At 34.5% G+C, this 13209-nt stretch overlaps 1 protein-coding gene across 1 annotated transcript in view; it reads left to right on the forward strand.

Annotated features, from left to right (window-relative positions):
* Window positions 1-6096: 6096 nt before the first annotated feature.
* Window positions 6097-13209, forward strand: part of LOC129229570 (polypeptide N-acetylgalactosaminyltransferase 13-like) — a 224552-nt gene continuing 217439 nt past the window's right edge. The window contains exon 1 of the mRNA XM_054863906.1: window positions 6097-6153. The gene's annotated coding sequence lies outside the window, so the exon portion shown is untranslated. The remainder of the gene's footprint in view (window positions 6154-13209) is intronic.

The following is a 13209-nucleotide window of genomic DNA, read 5'->3' on the forward strand; positions in this document are numbered from 1 at the left end:
AACACTTTAAATGTTTTCAGTGTGTAGCGCCATCCATCGGAGACTTTTTGAGTTTTTTTTTTTTTTTTTTTTTCAATTTAATAATTCTCAAGTCCATCACTTTAATTATCTGTAGTTCAAATTTCATCTCATTTGGACCACTTGAAATGCATTTTATAGAGCTCTCTGAAGTGTGCAACCTTTTTTTTTTTATTAACCCTGTATTTAATGTGTTCAAAAGAACACAAAGATATACTCTCAGTTTCTTCGAAAATATCGGTGATCAAAAGTTAAATTAAATCGACTAATTAAATTGAATAAATTAACTAAAAAACAGAAAATAATCTTTGTAGAAGTGGGAAAGTGACATTTGATCGTTCAAATTTCCAAACAATTTGTGTAGGAGAAATGTGATAAGTTTTTTTTTTTTTTTTTGAAAGGTTTTTGCTTGGGAACCTCTATGTCGTATTTCGGTTTTTTTTTCGTCTAACGCTAACTTACAATGTTTTGATAGCTAACACAGAGAGTTCTAATCTTAGTTTTAAAAGAAGTTTTAATGGAAAATATGTATATTAAAGATTTAAAAACAAATTACGTAGCTTGATTATCCGATTATTTCTCAAACAGCTAAAAATGCTCAACTTAAACGTTTACGATTTTCAAAAGTATTTAACTTGAAAATACATAACATGAAAAAGAAAATTTTACATCTAATAAACAGAATTGTACTTCCGTTTTCCTTTTTAATTCAAAAAATTGAAAAGTTACTTGCAAAATTACCCAGATCATTACTGGGAACGAGTCATTCCCCCCCCTCACACATTTGATTGTTGCAGTGCAAAGTTTTAATGCTTATTCTAAATTTAATCTGAAAACTATTGAGTGTTTGGTTTGGAAATGATTTAAAAATAACACTTCGATTTAACTTCACAATTTTTGGGAAACTAATTTCAGTGCTCTACGAACGGCTTTAAAGTTACACTTTCTGTTAAGCCACTGTAAAAAGTCTAAAACATGAAATTATTATGCAAATAATGTTTTCAATTTATGCATTCATTTTTTATTTTGGTAGCATTTTATTATTAGTCAAAAAGTTCACTATGCTTTTTTGCATTGTGTTTTCGGGCTCATTTATTTGTTTACTGAAAGATGATGCCTGACAAATTAAAGGAATACTTTGATATAGTTTTCTCAAGCGCGGAATTTTCTTCGTTCTATGTTTAACTTAAAAATAATTATCGTTAATTTTGAAAAAAAAAATAATAATAAATAAATAAATGAGTAGAATGTCAAAAAAAGAAAAAACTATCTAATGGCACAAAATCAATGTTGAAAAGACGATGAAATACGCTCGTTTGGTTTAGTGGAAATGTTTTGTTTGTTTGTAAAAGCAAAAAAGGGAAATGTGGAGGGGAAAGTAAACTAACGGGGAAAAGTGACGTGGTGATCTATTTTATTCTGCTTGCAGCGCCACCTATTTGTCTATATTTTAACTATGTTATTAAACATGTTGGCGATACCAGTCAGCAAATACTTACCTCTAAAGATCAAAGTACATGATAATGCAAACCATTTTCAAAATTTGACACTGATGTAATATTTTATGGTTAATACATCAAAAATTATGTTTGTAATGAAGTATGATAAAGTTTTTGTTAAATATTATTTGATTCTAAGAGATGTTCAGTTCAGTATTTACGTATTTAATATAAGCTATGCTTAGATTTTAAATATGTCTTGCAATTTGTCTTCTGCATGCGGAGAAAAGTAAGAGCGTACACAGAATTTTGGGGCCCGTCATTAATGATTTTTTACGGTCCTCTCCTCCATGCAGTTTAACCCTACGTCCCGACATATATTTCACCCCTCATTTAAAAACTCTTGGGCCCCTTCAGGCCCTCTTTAATCAGTTATCAATATTTCTTGTATTTATTTCTTTATTTATTTAGAGAATCATACATTCATATTTAAAAAAAATCAATACTGAGATAGAAAACATTTCTTTCGACAAATACTTTAACTATCATCTCTCTCCAAGCTTCTGCAAAGTAATTATTTTTTCTCTTTTGTTTGAAGGTGTGAATTAAATGCCAAAAAGCAGGAAAAGCATTTCAGTACAAGTTCTACTTTCGTGTACATTGTTCCGTTATAGAACGTACATTGAATGTAATTTATCTTAACTATTCCATTTAGCTCCACATTCCCTTCCCAGTTAATTTTATTCGTCTACTTTTAGCGAAAGTACAGATACGAAACGTGGTGACGCCTAATATTTGTGTATGCAAATAGCATTTACCTTTCAGTGTGTTTATTTTGTTACTTCGTTTGGTGTGGAGCTAATTCCCCCTCCCTCTCCTGATTTTAAATTCGCTGCAATGAAAAGAAAAGTAATTTTATAGCTTTCAGTGAATTAAATATTTACCTCATATTTCTAAGCGCAGTAATTAGAGCATAAGATGTTTAAATCTGGTGAAAATGGCTTAGAAGACGTTCTATGAACAAAAGAAACCTTAAATAAAGCTTTTTGAAACTATTGCAAAGCACACGTAAAATGTTCTACATTGAAAACGCATATATTTCGAAGTTTTTGAATATAATTATTCTTTCATTACTTTATTTTTTCCTTTTTTTTTTTTTTTTTTTGGCAAAATTATCGCCAAAAATAATTTCTTGCAGCTTTAAAAATAAGTACAAACGTTTTGTTCGGCATAATTATAAATACGTCTTTTGTTACAAAGAGCAGACAGTTGAACCAATTATACGAACGAACAGAAAAAAAATAATCTAAATTAATTGCAAACATTTCTTTGGTCATATTAAAAGAAAATATACTTTGTTTCCAGACTAGTGTTACATCTTATAAGAAGAAGAGCGGGTAAAATGTTTCATCCACTGCAATTAAGTATATTTTTGTAGTTTTTGTTTTTTTTTTCTTGGTTTATTTATCATTTTTGTTAAGCTTTGAAAATGTCTCTAGCTAATCATTATTTGTATCGAGAAGTCGGGATAAATTCAAGTAAAACGTTTTTTCAATTATAATAACAGTGGTAGAACGTATTATGAAGCTGTGAAAATCTTATTGTTAATTCTTTAAATTATATTATTGAATATTTTTTTACATCTTAGTAATAAGAATTAATTATTTTCATTATTGTTCGTGTGATTTCAAGCTATGAATATTTATGAGATTTTGTTTGCTTCTGTTTTCAAATTCAACCAGTGTTAGTTTAATACTGAAAATATAGTTAAGCGAACATTTTTGTAAAGCGCTAAACCATCAAGCAAGACTTTCGAATTGTTCGGTTTTTACTTAATGCATTCGTTGTTTAGTTTTATTTATTTATTTATGTGCTTATTATTCTATTTAATTCATATATTTATTTTCATTAATGTTTTAATTAACTTTAATTTAATTAATTGTTTTTTTTTTTTTTTCATGTTCGTTGTTTAAAATACGTATTTAAATTCTAGGAAAACAAGTCATGTAAACTTCTTTAAAACACATCTACTGAATGCTAAATCCTCATAACATATTTATTAAACGCAGAGAAAAAACGTTTTCTTAACTATTCTTATTTTTTTACTTGTAAATGCAATTGTTATTTATTTATTTTTCGTATTTACTTAACATTGTTTATTAAAGTATTCGTTATTTAAAATTTTACTTATTATCATTTTCCCTCCTCAATTATGCTTTCGTTATTCATTTAATTTTTCAATTTAAAAGTTTTTGGGAATATATTGCGCTTTGGAAGTTTTGGAGGGCTAAAAATGCTATATAGCACTTTCTGAGCACAAGTCAATGTCCGAAATTGAACTCAGTTTTGCTGTTTAAGATTTTTTTAGCTATTTTAATTTATTTAAATCCTAAATATAATTATTAATTTGACTTTACAATACAATACTGATCAAAATGCAAAAAAAAAAAAAAAAATCAACACTCTATATCACGAAAAATAAATCTTTTATAGTGAAAACTGTATACAGTGGCTCCCAAAAATGTTCGTACACCTTGAAATTATGTAGTAATACCAAAACAACGCAAAACTGAATTGAAATATGAAGTCCAATTTTTTATTGTTTTTGCATTGTAATGACACTGTAAAGTCATTTGCCTTTAATTTTTTGTTTATTTATTCCCTAATATTCTGCTTATTATTTTAAAATGGCAGGTATGCGTAGAAAACCACAAACATGATTCGAAATTGATTTTTTCCCCTCACAGTAGCCATAAATTGGTTTGAAATGTCTCTAAATTAGTTAATTTATGCCATTCCATAGTGAAGTGCTTGATAAAATGCTTTAAAGACAAGAATCGGATCGAAAACAGGGTAAGAAAAGGTCAACTGGCAAAGTTAACAAAGCGTGATTGGAGGTTTACAGTTAAAAAAATTATGAAAAATACACATTGAGTTCTGAAAAAGTTTCTGCGGAATTGAATGAAACATTTTACGTTTAGTTTTCACGTAAAATTGTTCGCCTGGATTAAAGGGAACCTCTTCCCGCAGAAATGTTCTTGTTCCTGCGGAAAACAGTAAGCTTACGCTTTCCGGCGTAAAATCAATGATAAATAAGCTGAAAACGTTTTGGAACAACGTCTTACTTATAGATGAAAATAAATTTAATATTTTGGGTTAAATTGTTGTATCATTGTCAAGAGAAGAAAAAATGAGGAATTTAATCTTAAGAACTCAGTTGGATCAGTTAATCAGGACAGTGAAGGTTTTCTTGTGTGAGGGTGCATAACATCAGGACTTGGAAATTTGGAATTTTTTGATGCAATAATAAATCAAGCTGTTCATTTAAATATTTTTAAAAATAATTTTAAACTTTTAGCCCAAAATTTGGTAATCGGAAACAACTTTGTTTTTTATCAAGATAACGATAAGAAGCACACGTTTGCGTTTGGTGCCTCAAAAATTGTCCTTAAGCTTAGAAATATCTCCTCAATTGCCAGATTTAAACTTAATGGAACATACTTTGAGATATCTGGTAGCTAGATTACGAAAATACACCATTAAAACGAAAAGCGAACTAGAAACAGTAAGACTCGAAGTGCGACTGACACTTACTCAGAAATTGCACAAAAAAAGAAAGAAAAAACAATGAAATCTATTCCCAGACGTTTGAAAGCTGTTGTTGATACTGCATGATATTCAACTAAATAATAACTTTGTAAAAAGTCAGATTATTTACCAATTTTTTGACACTTTTTCAATGTGTACGAAGATTTTGTAACATAAAATTTCCAACAATTTTTGGTTTTTGATTTTTTAAAAATTATCTTTTAATGTTTTATTAAAAATTTTCATGTAGTTTTGTTAAAAATTAATCATAGATATTATAATAAAATACCTATTCCGAAATATTAATTCTAACCAATGGATAATGGCCAATTTCATTGAAAGCCGTAGGTATACGAACTCTTTTGGGAGCCACTGTATGTATATACGGTTGCTGGATTTGCGGTTTTCGCTAAATGACAAGTTTTAGGGAAAACTTTGAAGTGCTGCCATTTAAAAAGTAATTGATGTATTAAGATATAATTTTCCATTTTTTCTTATATCCACATGTAGAACAATATCAGAAAGTTTCATCCAGATCTGAAATCCTCGGGTATCAAATCGTGTTTTTGCTGGATGATTTGACTTGAAATAACCAACCATTAACGAACTGGCAAATTAGCTTATGAGCTACCATTTTGAAAAGCATGGTTTTCAGAAATAAAACAGTACTTTAACATCGCAGGACTACCTTAAAGTTGACATTTATCGTGCTTTCAGCATATTTATTTTTTTTCTGTATCGTGTTATTGATGTGAGCTTATGTTCTCTGTGGGATCTTTAGCGAGTTATTTATTCAATTATATTTAATGTCTATATCTTTCTGAAAGTATTTCAAAACTAATATTGAATACTGAGACTATTTCAAGACAGACACGTGTATTTGTTGGTATTCAAGGATTTGAAAAACAATATTTTCAGTAATTATGCAGTGTATTTAGTTTAGTAAGAAATAGTGAACTTGTGTGCTAATTATTTCCTGTAAAATGAAAACTTCTTTTAAATTGTAAAATATTCGCTTTTTATTTTATTTATTTATGTATTTATTTTTCAGAAATAACATCAATTGAAAGTTATTAAAGCTTAAAAAGAAGGTTTGTTGGTTTTCGAAGTAAGTAACCAACGTTTACTAAAGAATTTATTATTTATTTTTAAAAAACCGCTGACTATTGTGTATGCTGGTATATCCATTAAACGTAAAAATGAATGGTTTGAGAAGTACTACCGTACTTCTTGATTGGTGAAAATTACATTTAATATAACATGGGTATCAGTGCTTCCGTAAAGTAGTATAAAACGCAAAAAATACTCTTTGTATAAAATGCTCTTTATGTATAAAATGCTCTTTGAGTTGTAAATGGCGTCACGCATAGTTTATCTTCCGGGATAGCTTTTAAGAGAAACTTCTGCAAATGAAACAAGTTGCCGATTCTGCGGAAGTACTTTTAAGAGGATTCAATTCACTCTTCGGTAGGGCAACAATAGAAGTTGGTTGAGAGAATATTTTACTGGCACTGGAAAGAGCCTGATGAATGGCTGTCTTCTTTCTAGGAATAAGATGATTCAAAAGCTCAGAATGTTTTTTCGGATTTTCTTTGTTGAGGCCAACATCCGCATTTCGTCCACAAGCATATGTTAAATGCTCTGGAGTACGGAAAACTTATAATTACTTTTTTTTTTTCTCATTTATTTACTTGATATTTTTTCAAGTGTTTTTTTTTTTTTTCTTTAACCACTGTATGACTTTTTGGAATAAAAAAAAGTCGATAATATTTGCAAGAGATTTGGCAAATGACAGTGGAACTAACACTTGAATGAAGCCGGTACGACAAGGTGTCTGTTCTCAATGAAAATTACAGGCACATATCTCGAGCTTACGATAATAAAAGCTTAATCTTGGTTTTGGGGGTAAAACGGTAAAGAAAGCAGGCATAACTTTTACATTATTTGATAAACAACACAAAACACAGGTATGCCCCCCCCCCCCACACACACACACCAAAACGATTTCTCCAAGGCCTTAACTTAACTCTACTAAACATTTCAATGGTACACTCTTAGCCATGACTCCCCCCCCCCCCCTCGTGGGTCTCCTTATAAAAAACAAAGCAAATCCACGTGTAAACATTTATACTTTCAGCTTCTACTTGCCATCCAGGTTCTGACTCATGTTTGTATTTTGTCGCCTCAAGCAGCAGTAGGCTATCTTAGTGTAATTCCTGAGATTAGATGTTTTGAGAGGTGATGAAATATTGCATCATCTTAAACGTCATACGATAATTTCTATAGTATCCCGTAGTGATGGGCATAATCGAGTTATCATAATCGAATCACTCGATTATCAAAGATCACTCGAGAACTCGATTATTACGAGTTCTCGATTAACGTATCTCGAGTTCTCGATTATCGTATCTCGAGCTCTCGATTATCACATCTCGAGTTCTCGATTATCATAGATCTCGAGTTCTCGATTATCGCATCTCGAGTTCTCGTTATCCCTTCGCGAGTTCTCGAGCGGTGACTGCTCGAGTGCTCGATTATCACTTTCCGAGATCTCGAGCGATGGACTGCTCGAGTGCTCGATTATCACTTTCCGAGTTCTCGAGTGATGGACTGCTCGAGTTCTCGCTTTGTGAACTTCTCGAGATGTTGATTTCTCGAGTTCTCGAGAAGTCAATCACTCGAGCAGTGTACTTTTCAATCGATTTGATAATTTGAACTTTGACTTCTGAAAGGATTCAGTTACCTGGACAGATCTGTCATTTAGTGGGTCAGAGGCAGGGGTGCCCACAGGTGGGGGAAAGGGGTCATGGCGCAGACTACGCCATTGAAATTTTTAGGGGCGTTGTTTTGAGGGGTATTTCTTACTTTTTTTGGAGAGCTCTTGTTTTTTTTTTTGGGGGGGGGGGGGGATCTTTGCAAAATTTAGGAGAGGGGTGCGCACTTGCTCTTAGGGGGGTAGGCACCCCTGTCAGAGGGCTGGCTTTGAAAAAATTAATGTTTTGACATATAAATGTTCGTGTTTTTTTGTTTTTTTTTTCAGAAAAAAAAATGCACAGGAAAAGGGGATCATGGCGCTCTTAAGGAGGGGGGGGAGAGAGGTTCGTTTTTAAGAGGTGCGCGAGCACACTTGAAGAATGGATACTCCTGCGGTCTAAATGATTTTATGATCAAAGATTTGCCTCTCGAATATTTGTTGTAGAAGTTTGTGTGTTGTGCTTGCTTTCGAATAGTGTTGTAATTAGTTCCATGTATGCTGCCGAATGCCTGATTATCAAATGATTCTTTGGGATGATTTGGTAGCCCAATGATATATTTTTGGGAGAAATATGTTAGCGAATCAACACATGGACGGGTCTATGGGTGACATGGGTGGTGTGTCCCGGTGGTGGAAGCAAAGGGTGGGGAGCGCTAAAAAGGTTCTGACTTGAGGGGCATTAAAACTAAAATTATATATCAAGTCAAAAGGGGGAATACTTTAGTTAAAATCTCAGGGAACCTCTCCCCCCTTACGTCCACACCTTCGACTAAACCATTGGGTAATCAAACCCGAAACACGTGTCTGCAGTAATTTATATGTTTGTGCTACAAAAGTTAGTTATTTCCTGTTACTTCTTGGCACAAAGGTATTTATTTATTTCTTAATAAAGCAAGTAGCCTAGTTCTCGTGTAATTCATTCGTAGGGACGGGAGTTAAGACGCAAACTGCGGGATTGTAATTTTCAGGAGATTTTCTCTTTTCGGGATAGCGCTCTTGGGGGAGAACTCCATTCGTGCAGGGGCGTGCACAGGGCGAGGGGGAGAAAAGGGACACCTGTTGGCCCGGGCCCGAGATTTTTAAAATGAGAGGTGAAATGTATTAGGGACGTAGGGGTAAACAATATAGAGGGGGCCCGTCAAAGTCATTTCTGACGAGCCCCGAAATTTCTGTGCACGCTCTTGCATATGTGGTGCGTCATCGCTCTTGGAATTGATGGATTTGGAATGGTTTTAAAATCGAATGACTGCTTCTTGCGTGCTTTATTTCTGATGGGGTTATACTTGAATGTTTGGTGTCAAATTTTCGATTATCGAGAGATCTCTTTATAATCGAACGATATATTTCACACGAAAATAATTAAGGAATTATATCATATGAGCGCGTTAAGGGGGGGGGGGGGCACGTGTTGTGCATTCCGTTGATGAAATCTTGAAATAACAGGCAGAGAAATGCTTTCCATATTGCTTTGCACTTGACAGTTATTTAGATCAAAAAAATTTTAAAAAGTGGGGGATAATGATAATATGGACATGTGATTGGGCAACACAAACAGGTTTGAACTTGAGAGTTGTTTACATAAATAATGTATTGAAATAAAAAGTGGGAACAGTTTAGCTAAAAATCGGGGGGGGGGACACCTTCCTCCTACGTCCCCAACCCCTTAAATGTGACCCTGAGAAATTGAACAAACCTTTTGAGTGGTTAACTTTTCTAGTGATTCATTCGCAGAGGTTATCGCTAGGAGGGAGACGTTATGGCTTAAACCGGGTAATTCAAATTTTTGAGGGGTCTTTGCTCTTTTTGGGACTATCGTACTTGGAGGGGGGAAGGTGATTGTCACGAGGGGTCCCGTTGCCCACAAGAACGAACGGACATCCTAATTTAGTTTCGAATAAGAGCTTCTCGGGTGCTTTTTTCGAATGGGGTTAACCAGATAGTACATTTCTTTGAGTAAACGTTTTAAAACGGTTGTTACTCTGTAACAACCATTTTAAAACGTGTATGAAACATTTAAACTATGTGTGTTTATAATACAAGGCTGCCTATCTTCCTAAGGGTGAGGAAACCCACTCCTCAAATGCGACGGAGAACCCCCCAGAACAAGAGCCTCCTAAAGTAAGACCAAAAGCCTTCTGGAGTTGCCCCCTCCTCATTTAAACTTCATTTTGGCGCGGTCTGCACCATGGACCTACCCCTACCCTCTCGTGGGCACCTCTCGATAATTGCTTGTTGTTGAATGTTCGTTATCGAGCGACGCTTTCGGATGATTTGAAAATCGAATAATCTGAATTTTTAGAGAAACTTGGTAATCAGTTAACCCTTTTTGAGGACCAACGTAAGGAAAATGAAGCGGAGCCACGGGACCCAAAGTTTCGAAATGGACCGCTGCCAGCCCAAACAGTTTCAGCAGTTTAAAAAAATCATAAAATAAGCATCTCAATACAATGACTCCAAATTTTTAAGTTGAGTAAATAATGTACTACTAATCAAAATTTTAAAAGTATAATGAATATAACATTATTAGAGTATGCACACGCGAAAATAAATGATACGCAAACAAGAATAGTTACAAATATCATACGTATGGAATGAAAAAAAAAAGACAATAATGATCTGCATATAATCTAATTTCAATTAAAAAATTGGACCAAAGAATGTGAGCTAAAATTAATTCCACACGACAAGCATCAAAACTCCTTTATGTACTCAGAAACATCTCAAATTCACTCCCTGTACCCATTGTTTTTAGCTTTTCCCCTAATCAATAAAAGTGAAAAATAAAAATAAAAAAGAGCGAATCATGAAAGAAGCAAAAGAATGGATTCCACTTAAAGTTGCACTATTATTAATGCGCCGGGAATCCTAATGCCCTGTAAAACATAGCGAGAAATATTTTACCCTTCCTCCCTTCTCTTATATAAGTCAGATACTAACCCTACAACCAACAGCAGCAGCAAAAAAAAAAAAAAAGCAAAGCTATAAACAAGAACAAATGAGCCCTTATGTGCAGAGCTGCGATTCCTCGACTTGTTTTCATTATTAACTTCTTGCTTAATAAGCGTCCGAAATCTCGAAATAATCACGTGGTAGAAGAGAAACATCCCCTGTAGGCCTCCGAAATCAAGCTCTCGTTGAATCTGCATTCCCCAAGAATTGAGACCCACAATGAAAACTATTAAATGTATCTATTGAATGCATCTCCCAAAACAGACTCAATTAATTACTATGCAACTTTTATCGGAAAACAACGAAAACTAGTTCCACTTGAATGTAAAATATAAAATTTTTCAAGAAGGGGGGCGAGGGCCATCGAACTCCGTAAATTGAAGTTTCAGTGGCTATGTATGCATCATAACTCTCAAGCCCATATTTCAAATTTTACACTTTAGGGGGGGAAGGGGTTAAAGGGCATATAATCAATGCATAGTATTCCTACTAACAGCAAAAACTTCATTTAAATGTAAATAATAATTTCTAAAAGCCAGGATGGGTCGCCCCTTCTAGATGTTACCCCTGTGAAAAAAACTCGATGTTTTAAAAGTCGAGGGCATCCCCTTCCCCCAGGGCGATGACACACCCTCTCAAATGTTACGGAGCATCTGTCTAGGAAAAGAGCCCACGAACCCCCCCCCCCCCCCCGAAAATTGAGATAAAGAAAGTCTCAAAAATGACCCCTAAAAATTTCAATGACGCAGAGACTAAAACCTACCAGATTGACCCCCATAAACTGGTCCATCCAGGGTGAAGCTTAAGGGGAGGGGAGCAAAGGGTATGTAACTAGTGCAAAATTAAACGAAAAACTACAAAAAGCACGTTCCCGTTCATTAAGAAGCATTAATTTTCAAAGCCGGGAGGCGATTGACCCCTCTGGTCCAGAGGAGTCAATCGTCTCCTCATCGGGCCTACCCTCAAAGTTGCAGTGACAGAAGTACGCGTCATGACACTCAGGTCCTTTATTTCAAATTTTCCAGGACAGGGGCGAGGGGGGGGGGGATAAAAGAATATATATACTCAGTGTATATTGTACAAATTAATAACAAAACCTACGCCTACATATATGTCAGTACCATTATTTCGAAAACCCGGGGGGGGGAATTGCCCCTTCCTGACCCCCTAAATTACGAGCTTGATGGTACACCTTCCCCTCGTGCGCAACCCTACAGAAACAATTCGTGAAGTCGACTGTTCTAGAAGTCAGAAATGCCCACTCCCACGACCCCTCAAGAGCGATGGCCCACCCTCTCAAATATTACGGAGCAACTCCTAGGACAAGAGCCCCCTACCCCCCAATGCGATTTAAAAGACACTCTCAGCCCCCTCTCCTCTTAGAATTTCATTGGCGTTGTGAGCGCCATGGACACCCTTAGCGGGCACCCCTGTAAAAGTAAACTTGATTCTGGAACTCAGGAAGTCTAAATACTGGTCGAGAACTCGATTCAAACATTTCGAGAACTCGATTCAAACATCTCGAGATCTCGATTTAAAACATCTCGAGATCTCGATTTAAAACATCTCGAGATCTCGATTTAAAACATCTCGAGAAGTAAATTGCTCGAGTACTCGATTCAAAAGATCTCGAGAAGTCAATCGCTCGAGTGCTCGATTCGGAAGATCTCGAGAAGTAAATCGCTCGAGTACTCGATTCGGAAGATCTCGAGAAGTCAATCGCTCGAGTACTCGATTCGGAAGATCTCGAGAAGTCAATCGCTCGAGTTCTCGAATTAAAAAGATCTCGATTATCAATCACTCGATTATTAGAAGTACTCGATTCCCGATATCTCGATTATCAAAAGATCTCGATTATGCCCATCACTAGTATCCCGACATCTGTTGGCTACATATTTGCGATAAGAGGAAGTTTCTTTCATTTATTGAACATCTACTAACTGGCGTCATTTTTTTAGTGCCAAGAAGTAGAGCTACAAGATTATTATTATTATTATTTTCATAAATTATATTCTTTCTCTTAAGTATCGACCAGGAATGGGTGACTTGCGACTTTCGGTCGCCTGCGGCTTTATTTGATTTACCAGTCAAAAATCTGTTTTACTTTATTTCATTGGCAGTGCATATATGCAACAGTTCTAACTTCTTCAATGCATGTCCGTTCAATTTGTGTTGTATTTCAACTGAAACACAGCAACTATTAAATTTAAAAAAAAAAAAATTACAATGTTTACAGTAACGGTTTTCGGCTAACAAACAAAACTATATAAAAATTGAATAAAAATTCTTTATTTTGAATAAATAGAGTTGACACGAATTAAATATAGAAATAACAAGAATATACTTTTTGTCATTACGTAGAATCTTCTTGATCTCAGAAATTTGAAAGAAGTGTACTTTTCTGATGATTTGATTTCTAGTCGGTTGAATATTGACTACAGATACTTTTTTGAAGACTTC

This window comes from Uloborus diversus, chromosome 1 (genome assembly GCF_026930045.1).
Source record: "Uloborus diversus isolate 005 chromosome 1, Udiv.v.3.1, whole genome shotgun sequence".
NCBI lineage: Eukaryota > Metazoa > Arthropoda > Arachnida > Araneae > Uloboridae > Uloborus > Uloborus diversus.